At 42.6% G+C, this 13,346-nt stretch overlaps 1 protein-coding gene across 9 annotated transcripts in view; it reads left to right on the top strand.

Annotated features, from left to right (window-relative positions):
- IL1RAPL2 (interleukin 1 receptor accessory protein like 2) overlaps nt 1–13,346 on the top strand; it is a 395,811-nt gene that overhangs the window by 156,677 nt on the left and 225,788 nt on the right. The window lies entirely within an intron of this gene.

The following is a 13,346-nucleotide window of genomic DNA, read 5'->3' as shown; positions in this document are numbered from 1 at the left end:
ATACTTCATAAGGAAACGCAGTAGATGTATGATTTTATTCCCTGAAGAGCAATGCAGATGTGGCTGTGATTTGCAGCTTTCCTAATAAATGTATTATCGAGGCATTGTTCATTTTAATCTATGGCAGAAATTAGTAGAATCTTTTCAAAAGGAGCTCTTCAGTGTTTATACCCACGAGTAGATCTCCTCTCCACAGCACTGAGGCATACATCGGCTTTAGCAGTTGAACTTGAGGCTTTGAATCTGACTTTAATGCCGCATGTACAGACGTAAGAGTTCTTTGTGTTTCTCCATTTTATTTTGGGCTAAACCAGATCAACACAGGATTTGAGCCAAAGCTCATTACAGTCAATGTAAGTTTTGTCCAGCTGATTTCTGAACAATGATTCTGTTCATGCAGCAAGGGCTGTATTCAGGGAAAAACAAAAAACTAACATTCTGTAATCTGCAGAAGTGGAGGGTCCTGTTACTTTAGTAACATTAGTCCCATTGCTAATTAGTATTTGCTGTCTTCCCAGGCTGCGAACAAGTTATGACAATAACCAGTATTAGGTGGGTTTTCTTCTTGTTTCTTTGCTATGGCATAAAACAAAAAAAGGAATAGGAAGGGCATTGCTATTATGGTCATCCTTTTTATCTACATAAGATATCAATGCCAGATAATTGTTTTGATAGTGTTAGAAATACGAAGCATTGCATACTTGTGCTTATTAATCCGGTGCTCTGTATGCTCCCAGGATTTATAAAGTTACATCAATACCTTCACAAGTGATTCTGCTCTGATGAAACTGCGTTGAAATACTGACGTCTTGCTTCAGTGTATTCACTAAATTAAATGTAATGAGATATCTTTGCCGATGTGATGTCCTGCGTGAAGGATTCTTTGCTGTGGTTAATTTGCAAAGTTAAAATAAAAAATTCTTTCCAATATATTCTTTAGATTAATGGAGGACTATGTTTCAGATCACAAGCTGTGTGAAATGATTTAGAGATGAAAAAAGTACTAATGCTTTGCCTTCCTCCAAATGGACCAAAAGTTAATGAGAAGTAACAGTCAGCTGGGATATTCTGCAGGGTCTGTGCTTTCCTACCACTCTTCAATTTTTCAGTGAAAGTAAAAAAATTATTCTGATTTAGTTTGTAGAAGGATTAAATGTTGGCAATGTTGTAAATAATGATTGATGCGAAGTCAGTCAACATGGTAAACTGGATTCATTTCTGTTAAACTAGTTTGGAGATCAGGTGATGCATCCCAGGATAAGAATGTAGCTTGTGCTTACCTGGATGGAGAGCTGTGTCTGGAGAGCAGCGGCTCTGAACAGGGTGCTCATGTTGGAGAGCCTATTAAACGTGATCCCAAGATGCAGAGCTGTGGTTAAGAGGAATAGCATGAACATGTAAGCTCTGAAATAGCAAGCGGGGAGAGGCAGCTGTTTGCTCTGTACAGTATTAGCAGTTACCACAATACGTCCCGTGCTGGTGGTTGAAAAGAACTGGGAAGAATTACGAAAGTAATTTCAAATTCATAAAGCTGCCTTATAAAGGGTTATTAAAGGCTCTTGATGTATTTATCTGGCACAAGGTAAAAAAAAAACCCAAACTAGACATATCTTGATCTGGGTCTGTATTTCTTTATTTGAGGAGGTATTATCTGATTGTTTGAAAATTACTGGTAGGCCTGAATCTGGTCCTTGAAAAGTCTACTAGAAGGTGCATTTCTTTGCTCTTTTACCACATCAACAATTTTCCACCCATCCCATCACATAAGAATCATATTGAATTAGTGTTAGTTGCCACCAGTAGGGTATGAAAGACTGATCATATTAGAGACTGTCACACTGCATTAGCTAAAATTAATACTGAAAGAATATGATTAAAAATGTATCAATGTTTCAAACGCTGTATCTTATTAGCACGGGAAGCTTTCTCCTCATAAAGCCAGTGTTTTCTCCGTCAGTCCTGCTTGTTGATGTGAGATGAAATGCCATGCTGCATTTACACGGGATGCTAATGCTCCACAGAAAGGACTTTACCAGAGGAGCTCAAGTGACAGGAGGCTTCAGAGCCCTGTCAGGGTTGGACCGCTGTTCACCTTAACTTTATAAGGTGCGAGGTAGTAATGTAGTTATCATTTACAGCTCCTGACATGTCACTTTACAGCCTGACTTGTTAATGTAGGGCAGCATCAATTTTTTTCATACTGTAGCAGAGTATAGTTTTCAGAGGTTCAGCAAGTGTCACATAGGGGCTAAGGCAGAGCAGGGGGGACAGTGGGGAATAACGAAACCCTTCATCCATCCTGGGGTAATATAGACCAGAGCTGAATTACGCTCAGAAAACTGCTTGTGGCTGCATAACATGCCTGGCCTTTCACCCCACTTTTAAAAAAGCTAGCCAGCATGCCTGCATGTAGAAGGGAAAGCACAACTTCAAATGAAGGTGCCACCACCTGGCTGGCTGGGGGTGCCAGCTCCCGGCTGCAGCCAGCTGCCTGGCATTTGGCAGTGCGGGCCAGCGTTCCTGTGTATTTTAGACACAGAAATCTCTTGCCTCTTTAGGTTTTTACCCCTATAAACTTGAATTAGATTTTGTGGTAATGGCATGGTATTATGCTGTATTAGCTGCGTAGCAAAATATCCTGCCCTGCACCTGGTGCACAGTTATTGTTTCAAAGCTATCAGTGTTAATGCAGTGACCTGAAATCTTGTTCATTTTTCGCTCAGAAGGTCTTTTCTCTGAGTTGCTTTGCATTAATGAAACACGTTTCAAAGCTGGACAAAAAGCCAAAAAGAAAATTTTGAAACTAATTGGGGGGGCGGGGAAAGCCCTTAAAACCCAAGGCAGAAAGATTTCTAGGCAGAAATTGGTTTCGGGCAAAGTGGAAGAGAATTTACAAGCTGCTTAATCTGCCGCATGGAAGCTCCTGTGAGCTGATTGCTGAGACGGGGGGCTGGGGTCTTCGTTTGCCCCCGCTGGGGACTGGTAGCACCCCAAGCTCCCTCAGCTGCCCCGCACGGCCCTGCGCGAGCCAAGCCCTGGCTGGCCCCGGCCCAGCTCCGGCTCCAGCTCCGGCTCTGGCTCCAGCTCCAGCCCTGCCTCTGGTGTTACAGGAAAGCTGCTATTATGGGGTTTTTTGTTTTGTTTTGCTCCTTCCTGGAGGAATTGGTGATTTTGCAAAATGGTGGTTTCCCCCACATCAGCTGCGCTGTGTTGCCCACAGTGAGCGTGTGGAAAGGCGTATGGGAAGGAGGCTCCCCCTAACCCGCAGGCACGCAGCGCTGCGGTGAGGGGCTGCACCTGTCTGAAGTGTGCATCTGGAAAGAGACTTGAAAAAAATACTCTTTCCAGGAGCTTTCTAAATAGTTTCCTAGTACAGGTCTTGATGTAGTTCATTTGAGGTCAGGCTGTATGTCGGAGATCAAGATCTCTTTCTGGTCTGTGATGCATTTTGTCTGTCTTTCAATTCAGCTGGTTTCCAAGAGCTGCAGAGAGGATTCACTCTGTGCCTTGCCGTGGCTCGGAGGGGGACAGGCAGCTGTGTTGCTCACTGCCCTTGGAAGTGAGTGGCTCTGAACTGCGCTAAAAAGGGATCAGCAACAAAAATAGGCATCAGCGCATATTGCAAGGGGAGAAGAACTTACGTACACAAAGCATAATTCCTGCAGACATCACAAGAGCTCTGTTGCCTGCTGCTTACCTTTGACTAGTCAAAATCAAACAGTGAAGGGAGTTGGATTTCTGTGCCCTATTTTTGAGTAGAGTGGGTGATATTTTGAGTCTGGTTATACTTCAGCAACAACACCCAACAAAGATAAATAAAGCTATTCCACAGCCTAATTCAGTATTTTTGTGGCTCTTCAGTATGCTTGAACTGCAATTTGTATTGAACGTCTGATTAAAGTTTACTACTTGTAACACTTTGGTCACTGAGAAAATAAGTACCTGGGTTAATTCAATGTACTGATATATCAGCCTTCCGTGCAAGCATCTGCTGTGCTGGCTGCCTTCTCTGCTTAAACCATTATGGACAGAGGCCAGATGCTGGGTTTGTGCAGCCCTACCTGTAGAAGGCGATCTGAAGCTAGTACGGTTTAAGAGAATCATACCTGCCATGTGCAGCCCTTGTTGGATCTTTCAAAACGTAAAGTGACATGAAAATTGTCAGCTGTTTTATGATGGTGTAACTGCTGAGGCTTGTGCATGGATTATCACAGGGACTGCAAGTTATCATGTAATGCATGATGCATCTGTGACAAGCACACCAAACCAGGTCCCCATCAGCTCACAAGCATGCGTCGTTTCATTTTGAGGATGTGCATGTCTGTGCTGAGGATCAGAAAAGAGAATAAAATGCTGGAGCTAATCTTCGGCAGTTGCAGCACACGTAAGCAGATTATGCAAAAATGTAAATTTTTTTATTATTAAATACCACTTTAGGGAGAAGAAGCCCTTAATACTCTGGCTAAAGGCTCTAGTCACACCAGATTAGCATTGTTGTACATTAATAATAAAAATAGCTGGGTCTGATTAGTGTCAGTTAAAGTTTTCTGAATGAGAGATATGACTCTTTGAATTAAACTGCTTGAATAGCAGCTAAGGATTCCCGAGGAATAATTTGTATTAAAAAGTTAAGACCTTCACTGCTTTTCTAAAGGAAAATCTATCGCCAGTGTAGGAATTACATACCATTCACGTAACAGCATGAAAAGAAAGGAACTTCACAGACCATAAAGTGTAATAAAGGAACATCTAAAATTGATTTTCATTTAAGTAGATTACTTATGTTTTCCTCTAGAACAGGAAAAGCGCACTCTACTCTTCATCACTTTTCGTAAGCAGACCTACTAGTTTGATCCATATATCCATCATTAATGCACCGAGCCCCTCTCTCCAAGTACGTGCTTCCCCAAAACCTGCACCTTTGCGTCTGAGGTCAATTGTGTCCAAAATAATTTAAATGAAAAAGGAGTCAGGACTCCTTAGTTATTCCCATCTTGGTGGTTGATTTGTAGGTTAATTTAGGGTACCTAATTTAATTCTTCAATCCTAAAGGGTCCATTTGTGGGAGGGATTTGGGGTAATGTGCTGTTCTCAGGCTCGTAGCAGTTAAGCTGCTGTAGGTTCTCCATGGGAGCTTATCACGGCGCTGCAAGCTCCTCAGGCATCTGCTCCGTATTTGCTTTGGTGCATCACAGGGGTTTTGAGTGGTGTCCAGCGCATGGGTGACTCCCCTGTGGTCTGAGGAGTTTGGGCTCAGAGCGTGTCTGTTTTTCACTTGTTGGGAGGTTCTTGCTGAGGGCTTTGGCTTTGAAAAACTGGTGTTCTCCACCAGTGTTTCACATGAGATATCCTGGCTTTGCAGGGAGTTTGACTTGGTTTTCTGCCCCGCCACTGTGCAGAATGCCTGAGCTACAAAGTACGAGTTTATATATTTTCAGTGTGGTTTGTCTGATTGTTTTTAGCCTGCTTGCTTAAGGAAATGAGGATAACATGGTCACCTCATGTGTGGGCACACATACCCTCGCTGTTCCGCCTTCCCCTCTTCCCAGTAACTTAAAAACCATTGCCTCAGTTTGACAAGGGAGGTGTTACAGGCACTTACAGTTCTATGCAAATGAGTACCAGGTAGAGGTATGAATGGCTGGTATGGAGGAGGAGGCTGAAGGACAAGCTTGATTATCAGACTTCTGGAAACTGGAAGGAGAGAGAGGTGGGTGCAGCAGCCACATGGAAAGCTTTGATTCAAGCTTGCTCCTTCTGGAACACAATGGAGTTCAACCACAAGGAATCCAGGAGAAAGCAGAATTTCTTAGAAGTGCTGGTCCCAGAAGAATTTGTTTCTTTGACTAATGTGGGGGTTTTTTTGATAAAAGGAACCTATTTTTTAATTGCAGTCATTGCAAATGCCATTGTCAGTGGTAGAGCTGTAAATAACTGTCAGTGTCCTCAGCAGACTGGTGCACGTTCTGTAAGCCTTAAATGGTAATGTTGCCTCAACAAGCCGGTCTGTTTAAGTGAGCAGTTCAAAGATGAGAGAGCCTTCCTATAGCAGGCAGCTATGCGACATCAGAGACAATAAGGTTGTCAAGGTAACTTTTGAGGCAAGTTGTCACAAAAATGACTGGAAGAATTTGCATACATCTGCACTGATTCACTTGTACAGAGCAAGACTGTCGCCTTTCACATGTATCCACAGTTTGACTGTAGCTCGAAGGCCTCAACATGTTTGTAAATTGGTTGAATTCTCCAATTTTTCCCAGACACTGCAACCCATTCTGGAAAGAGACACTTGCAGGTCAAATTGGAGCAGAAATAAGTGGGTTTGGATTGTATTCTGTATTTTTGGTCATTACTACCATCGTTTATTTCAGAGGATACCTTGTCACCTTTGGCGTTGTCGCTTTCAGGAATGTGTGACATTAGGTCTTGACCCTGGCTTCTTGCTCTGGGTGCTCAGGGCTGTGGGGGATCTGCTTCCCACAGGGATGCTGAAACCTAGCAGCTCCTTGCTGTGTTTCTGTGCTTGCTGAAGCAGCTATTAGCAATCTCACAAGAAAGGCTGGTTTTACAAGATTTACAGAGCTGCTGCTTCCGGACAAGAAAGACAGATGTCGGTGGAGTCTGACTTACTTACCAGGCAAGGAGCCCCTTTAGCTGAGGGTTGTACAGCAGCCCTTGTGTCGCACACGCTTGCCATTAGCCAGCTCTAGGCCTCCCTGTTCTTGCTGGCCCTGAGCACAGGGTTCGCTCTCAACACAGAGGCTGTGGATGATCCTCATGGTGACATGCTGCTGGGAGAGGAAATATGAGCCAAAATGATGTAGTCAGAGCTGGCTGAAAGGAGACTGCAAATTCAGAGAAGTGCTGGAGCCCAGCCAACCTATTAAGAAAACTGGGTACCTCTTGTCTAATGTTCAAAAGTTCTCCTTGTTAAACTGGAAAAGGTCTTACTTTGACACTATTCGAGCCCTTCCTATGAGCTACGCAGAATATGGCCCATCCCAGGTTCCCCCAGCCTGTGACTTTGGGTGGACCTGGTAGGCTCTGCCAGACACTGGCCCTCGTGTCCCTAAGGGGTATCCAGAGAATCTGGAGAGAAATACAGCATGGCACAGGGTGCTGGCAGTTTTGAAGGGATGATGACAGACCAAGGGCTAATCCTGATTTTAGGTTCTGTTAATGTTCTGTTGAATTGTAGCTGAATCTAGCAAGAAGTTTCATGCTTAAAGCTATGCAACTTTGTAAGTGCTTTTGCGGGCTCATTCATGTTTGTTTTTAGACCACAAAATTAGGCCCTTTCATATGCTAGCCCCTTTCTGAGGTTGTTAATGCTTCGTCTTTGACAGGTCTTTTGCTAGACACAAACATCTTCAGAGGCTGCTTTTTATCACTGTAATGATGACGATTGTAGTGGCTGTGCAAAGAGCTGGAAATGACACCGTAGCTATTTCCCTGTGCACAAGCAAACAGGATGATGTCCACAAGAACTTTCCTTGATCACTACGACACTTCTGCTATAGGCATGTCTTAAGAACAGGCAGTTTCTCTGTGATCGTGCATTAGAAACCAGTTTGTTAACCAATCAAAACACAATAAAGGAGACCAAAACCTTTGCAGTGAGGATGCTTCCTTAGTACCCAGAACATGCTGAAGAAAGTCAACAATTAAAATGGCATGTGTTCGTACTATTTTAGAGGTGAGATGTAAACAGTTTTCACTTGGTTGTTGTAGCGGCAGGGTTTTCCAGGGATGATGACAGTTGGACCTCCTAATAATATGAATTCCCAGTTCAAGAACAGCTGTAAATGTTTATTTGATGTGAAAGAGCTAATGGTACAAATCATTACCTCCAGCCTGACATGCCTCTGCTGTTTATTTTGTGGCAGTAATTAATTCTATAATTAGAAAATGTCCTGTTAGATAACTCCTCTGGGAGCTCAGCCTATTGTCCAATGCAGGAAGCTGTCAAGAAGCTGAAGTGACTCGGGGATGACCTTGGCAATTTGACTGCTTTTATTAGCAAGGGCCGGTTTGCTTCACTGGAAGGTCATTACTGAAGAATTCAGCCTTCATGAGTGGGACTAGAGATGAGTCTCTTGATGCTGAGATTCAGTGCTGTGGATGGATGGATTTACCCCTGGCCCTGCCCCTCTGCAGAAGCGGAGACCTGACCTACCTGTGTGTTTGCATCTGCTTTTGATCCGCCCACGCCTGCCTTTCTGTGAGAAGTTTGCATGAAATGAGTGTACTTCATAAGGTATCAGAGCGAACACAAGAAAATCAATAATCAATCTGTGTGATAATTAATTTGCATGCCAGGATGAATTACTGTTTCTTCCCCTCCTGATTTGGGTCACAGTCACATCTGATTTAGGATGTTGTCAGTTTTTCAGTTATAGCTTGGTCTTTGTGGTTGGTAGGTTTTTTTGCTTTTTTTATTTGACATGACCAGAATGAAGGACTGGCAGATAGAAAATCACACTGTGCAAACTTGCTTGTCATGGGAAGGAGACAATATTGAGCGTGGCACCCAGCAGAACCTGTTGATGAGGTGTACTGTATGCTGGTCTGTTGCAGAAGAAGGGTTATTGCTTATGAATGTGACACAGTGCAAGAGGTTGACCAAGCTCTACAGCTTTGGTGTCCTTTGTGCTCATCTCCATTTTCCTCTCTGAATTTGGAAGTTAATTATTTACTGTAGCCCTTGAGAGGATTGGCTGTGACAGGGAGCGGTTCTCTCCTTGCTGGCCCCGCAGCTTGGCAGCAGGCTAGCTCCTTTCTCATGGAGGGGCAGAGGCTCTCTGCATTCTTTCCACTAGTGTTGCCTTGTGCATGCTATGCGTAGGCTGGTGTGACTTGCCTCTACGTAGCCCCTTAGTACTCATGTATCTCCACGTCACAGGCTGAAGCAGCAGCCTGGGGGCCAGCAATGCCAGGTCCTTACTACTGGAAACCTGCTCTGGTCTGCAGACTCCCATCTCTTCAGTTTTCCCTGGGCCTCAGATGTCATTCCTGGGGAAGAGAGTCTCTTCAGCCCATACATTCGTGCATATTCACTCACCACCATCCCAGTTAGACTTAACATGGGACTTATTCCTCAGGATCACCTCCAGGCTTTTTACTCTCTTCTCTGGGAGGAGGGCTGGTGTCGTGAGCTTTCCAGAAACTCCTGTGAAGGCAAAGGAACTACTAGTTTATTATCAAGCTTCTGGTATAAATTCCTACCCTTGCTATCCTGTTCCCTTTCTGTAGTCATACAAAAGACTAATTATACGTGATAGATTAATGAACTCATTTTGTAAATACACCAGGTAGTGTAATAGGTGCCTACTTAACTTTCTCAATGAAGTTCAAGAGCCCAGATTTCCTTTCTTTCCAGCAAATGGGCTTCCATCAGGAGAAGAGAGCCTCTCAAAGCGTCTCTACAAGGCCTCTAATGATAACAAATAACTGTGCTTTTTGCTTGATAGTAGACAAGACAAAAGCACTCTACATCTAACACGCTGAGTGTTTAGTAAGGATCAGAAGTGATGATCAGCTGGAGCTTTATAAATTAGCATGTGCAACTGAATGGTGTTTTTGGGGTGGTTTTTTTTTCCTGTTCTTTTTTTAAACAACCAGTTGTTATGGTGTCTGAAAGGATTCATAGAAAGTTAAGTGACTCTGGAATTTTCATTAAAAATTACTTTATTTATGAAAGGCAGTTTTATTTTTCTCCATTCTACCTCCTAAATTTTCAAGGATTTTTCAGTTTGCTTTCTCTTAAAACTAGCTTCCTTTTTCAAAAAGAAAAAATTTTGAAATCTTGGAGAATATGGAATTTATTTCCTATTTGTGTCACTATCAATATATTTTCCAATATAGCTTTCAGGGCACAGCAAGAGCTCATTGTTGTTAAATGTAAAATATTTGATTGACCAAATTGTCGGATCGACTAAATATTGAGAGACGTTGAATACCTGAAATTTATGCTAGGGATGGTCACCAGTGACGTGTAATTACTTGAGAAGAGTTTTGGTCTGAAACAGTTTTCTTGATGTATATGAAGCTAATGATATTTATACAGGAACTCCAAGCCTTTTTATGAAAACTTAACCCTAATAAGTAGCTGATGTTGTTATTGCCCCTACTTTAAGGCTGCTGCCCTAGTTCACGTGATTGTCATCCTTGCGGTATTTTAACCAGCTATGCTTTAGGTGGACCAAACGTGCTTTCAGAGGCATGCCTAGCATGTGTGAGGAAGGGAGATCTGATTTTTCTTTATGATTCATGGCATCAAAAATCACCTTGAGCATATGATAAATATTCTGAAAGACTTCTAAACACATTCAGTGCTTTCTGACCGTGTTAAGATAGATTTGTAGCACCGAGTTTAAAATCTGAAGTTTTTTGTTAGATCGGTCCAAATACAGCTTTTGAAAGAAGCGCAGTGGAGGATTTCCTCCATCAGAAGACCACAGCTGATGGCCATCAGAATAATTCTAATGTGGCTATAAGTACGTTCAGGGAGAAAAACCTCCAACCCATTCATACTCTGTTTCAGAATCACAGTGCCATTACAAGGAAATAGAAGTTTGGCCCTCAGCGCCTTGTGGAGGCAGTGGCTTCTTACTCAACGTCTGTCTGTTATGTCTGTCACATTTTCAGGAGCTGAAAGCAGAGAGTCACATGCTGCCTACTCAAACCCAGCTAAACTGCTGCTCCATTTGTAAGGAGTCATTTGGTTTTAATTAGCAGAACCTTTTGGATGAGTGTACTGACACAGTTGAATGCCTCCTCTGGTTATGTGGAGTCAGGTTTTCTCTAGTTTCTGTGTGAAATTTTTTTTTTTTTTAAGTGCAAGAGTACAAGATTTATTTATAAAGCTTTTGCCACAAGTTTCTTATCCAGCCCCAGCTGGATAGGTTTAGATTTTTAAGCAAATTGTATTTGGCAGAGGTTGGCTGGAAGGCATCAGCTCAAATGAAATGTAACTTTTATTTTAGAATGAAGCCAAGGAATTGTTCAGTATCTTAGTGTTAAGAAACAGGAGGTGATAGACCTTAATAAGAGTAAAGTGCAAAATTGTGGTATAAGGTACTACCGTGTGCCAGCTGAAGTGATTGGAAGGAAATATAGAAAACCTTCTAGTTTTTCCAATCAATGATGGACTAATTATCCTCCAGTTGTCAGTAATTCAGGGTGAATGAAGGGGTATGAACAGGAGCTGAAAATTGGAAATAGTCCAGAACGATGGAGGTGTACATCAGTAATGATCCTCCCTGCCCTGAACTCCAACTGCTGTGGAGAAAAATTATTTTAGCTTCAGAGACTCTGTTTCCAGCACAGAGTAAAAGTCATGGATGTGGGGTAGCTCCTTAACTTCAGAACATCTCCAATGAGCAAATTATTCCCTTTAAATCATGGCAGTTGTTTGTGAGAATGAACCTGGAGCTCTTTGAACTCAGTAGTTCAGGCACGGTTGTTTTTGGACTGAAATGGGGATGCTCTGATTTGGGCTCTGACTGCAGTCCTGAGAGTCCTCCAGAACGGTCCTCTTCCACCTGGGCTTTCAAACCCTTCTGGGCACAAGTATCCGACTCAGATCTTGCTCCTGACTCTTCACATCCCACCCTTTACTCATCACCACTGTATTAGCTTACTCTGCCAAAGTGAAGCCCTGCTTTTGTTTTGGATGAGGGTTTCCAAAACCTGGGCAAAAACTTGTTTACAAAAAGCCACTGAATAGGATTTTGATGGTGAAAAAGTGTGTAAAGGTTCTTGGAGGGCTGAGTTGCCAGTCGGACTGGTAACAGATGAGTAATAGCTGGGAGGTGCAGATCATCTTTCATCCTCGCCAGGCAAATCTCCAGATAAATTTATGTCATCTAAACACTGCAGTTGTTTTGGGAAGGTTAGATAAGCATTTGGGTACAAAAGCTCAAACTGGAGATCCAAGAGGCAGAATTAGATCTTGTGGAGGATCAAGCAAAAAATCTTACAGGAAGCAGCGCTCTCCCTCCCCGGTCTGTAAACATTACAGACTGCATCAGACCCTGAAACATGAGTACAATCTCCAATAGTCTTCCTGTTAACATGAGCTATTACAACTTTTGTTACAGAATTGTTTTCCTTGTGATCCTCTCATGATAATTAGGCAAGTACCGCTAATCTAACATTAATGCTGAAAATCCACCTGAGAGAGTGAATTCCTCCCGTTAGATACCAACAGTTTTATTTGGCTGCACTGTGTAATATGAAAACTTTGTGCTCTTGGTTAAAAACAACAGTAAATGACAATATGTGTGTAAGGAAAACAGGGATAGAAAATGCTAGATTTTTGCAGAACAGTACTTTTATTATCATAGAATCATAGAATCATTTCGGTTGGAAAAGATCCTTGAGATCATCAAGTCCAACTGTAAAACTAATGCTGCCAAGTCCACCAGCAAACCATGTCCCTAAGCACCACATCTACACAGCCCACAGCCTTCCCCAGCACCGAGGTCAGGCTGACAGCCCTGTAGTTCCCTGGATCCTCCTTCCAGCCCTTCTTATAGTAGGTGGGTGTCACATTTGCTAACCTGCCTCTGTGTGTTTTTTCCAGAGGTGGATGACTCCACGCATACGACCATATACTCTTTCAGACTGAATTCTGCAGCAGTATTTTGTTGTTAGGTTTTTCTTTTCCATGGTAGGAAGGACCCACGTCCTAAGTGGGAGTAGAAAATAAAACCTTTTTCCTTGCTTGGTCAGGAAAGCATGAAATTCTGCAACCTTAGATCTTCAGCTAAGTGATGGGAGTGGGAGAGTTTTTGACTGGTGACTCAGCCATCTTCAGCTGTCCCCTCATCTCTGAAGTAGTCTGACCAACTTCATCTCTGGACCAAACTAACATGCAAAATTTCATCCCTCAGTTCATGAGTAATAGGGAGAAGGGAAGCTTTTGCTGGATGATTTAGTATGGACAGAAATCAGATGACATGTAATTTTGATTACGAGAAGTGTCTAAATTATTATTAATGAATCTTAGGTTATCAAGGCTTAAGATTTACACAGACTATAATTTGCATAATGTAAAAAAGGGGAAAATCAAACTTTATCCAAAAGATTCATGTAATGCCAATGTATTTGTGGTGATTTTATCCTAATAAAGTTTTTCCATCTGTGAAGGTTTTTTGCTAATACTGAGCCAACCTCAATAATGCGTTTGTCTTCTGCATAACCTACCCAGAGAGCTGAGAGTGAGAGTGTGGGCTGGCAGCTCCAAAGTATCTCCCACTGGGCAAGGCCTCATCGTAGCAGCAATAGCAAACTCTCCTGGGCTTCCATGGGAGTAGAGTGGAAAATTGAGTGAGTTGATGATT

This window comes from Phalacrocorax aristotelis, chromosome 11 (genome assembly GCF_949628215.1).
Source record: "Phalacrocorax aristotelis chromosome 11, bGulAri2.1, whole genome shotgun sequence".
In the NCBI taxonomy this organism is placed as follows: domain Eukaryota; kingdom Metazoa; phylum Chordata; class Aves; order Suliformes; family Phalacrocoracidae; genus Phalacrocorax; species Phalacrocorax aristotelis.
The sequence above is the reverse complement of the archived record's forward strand: the minus strand, read 5'-3'. Positions and strand labels throughout refer to the sequence as shown.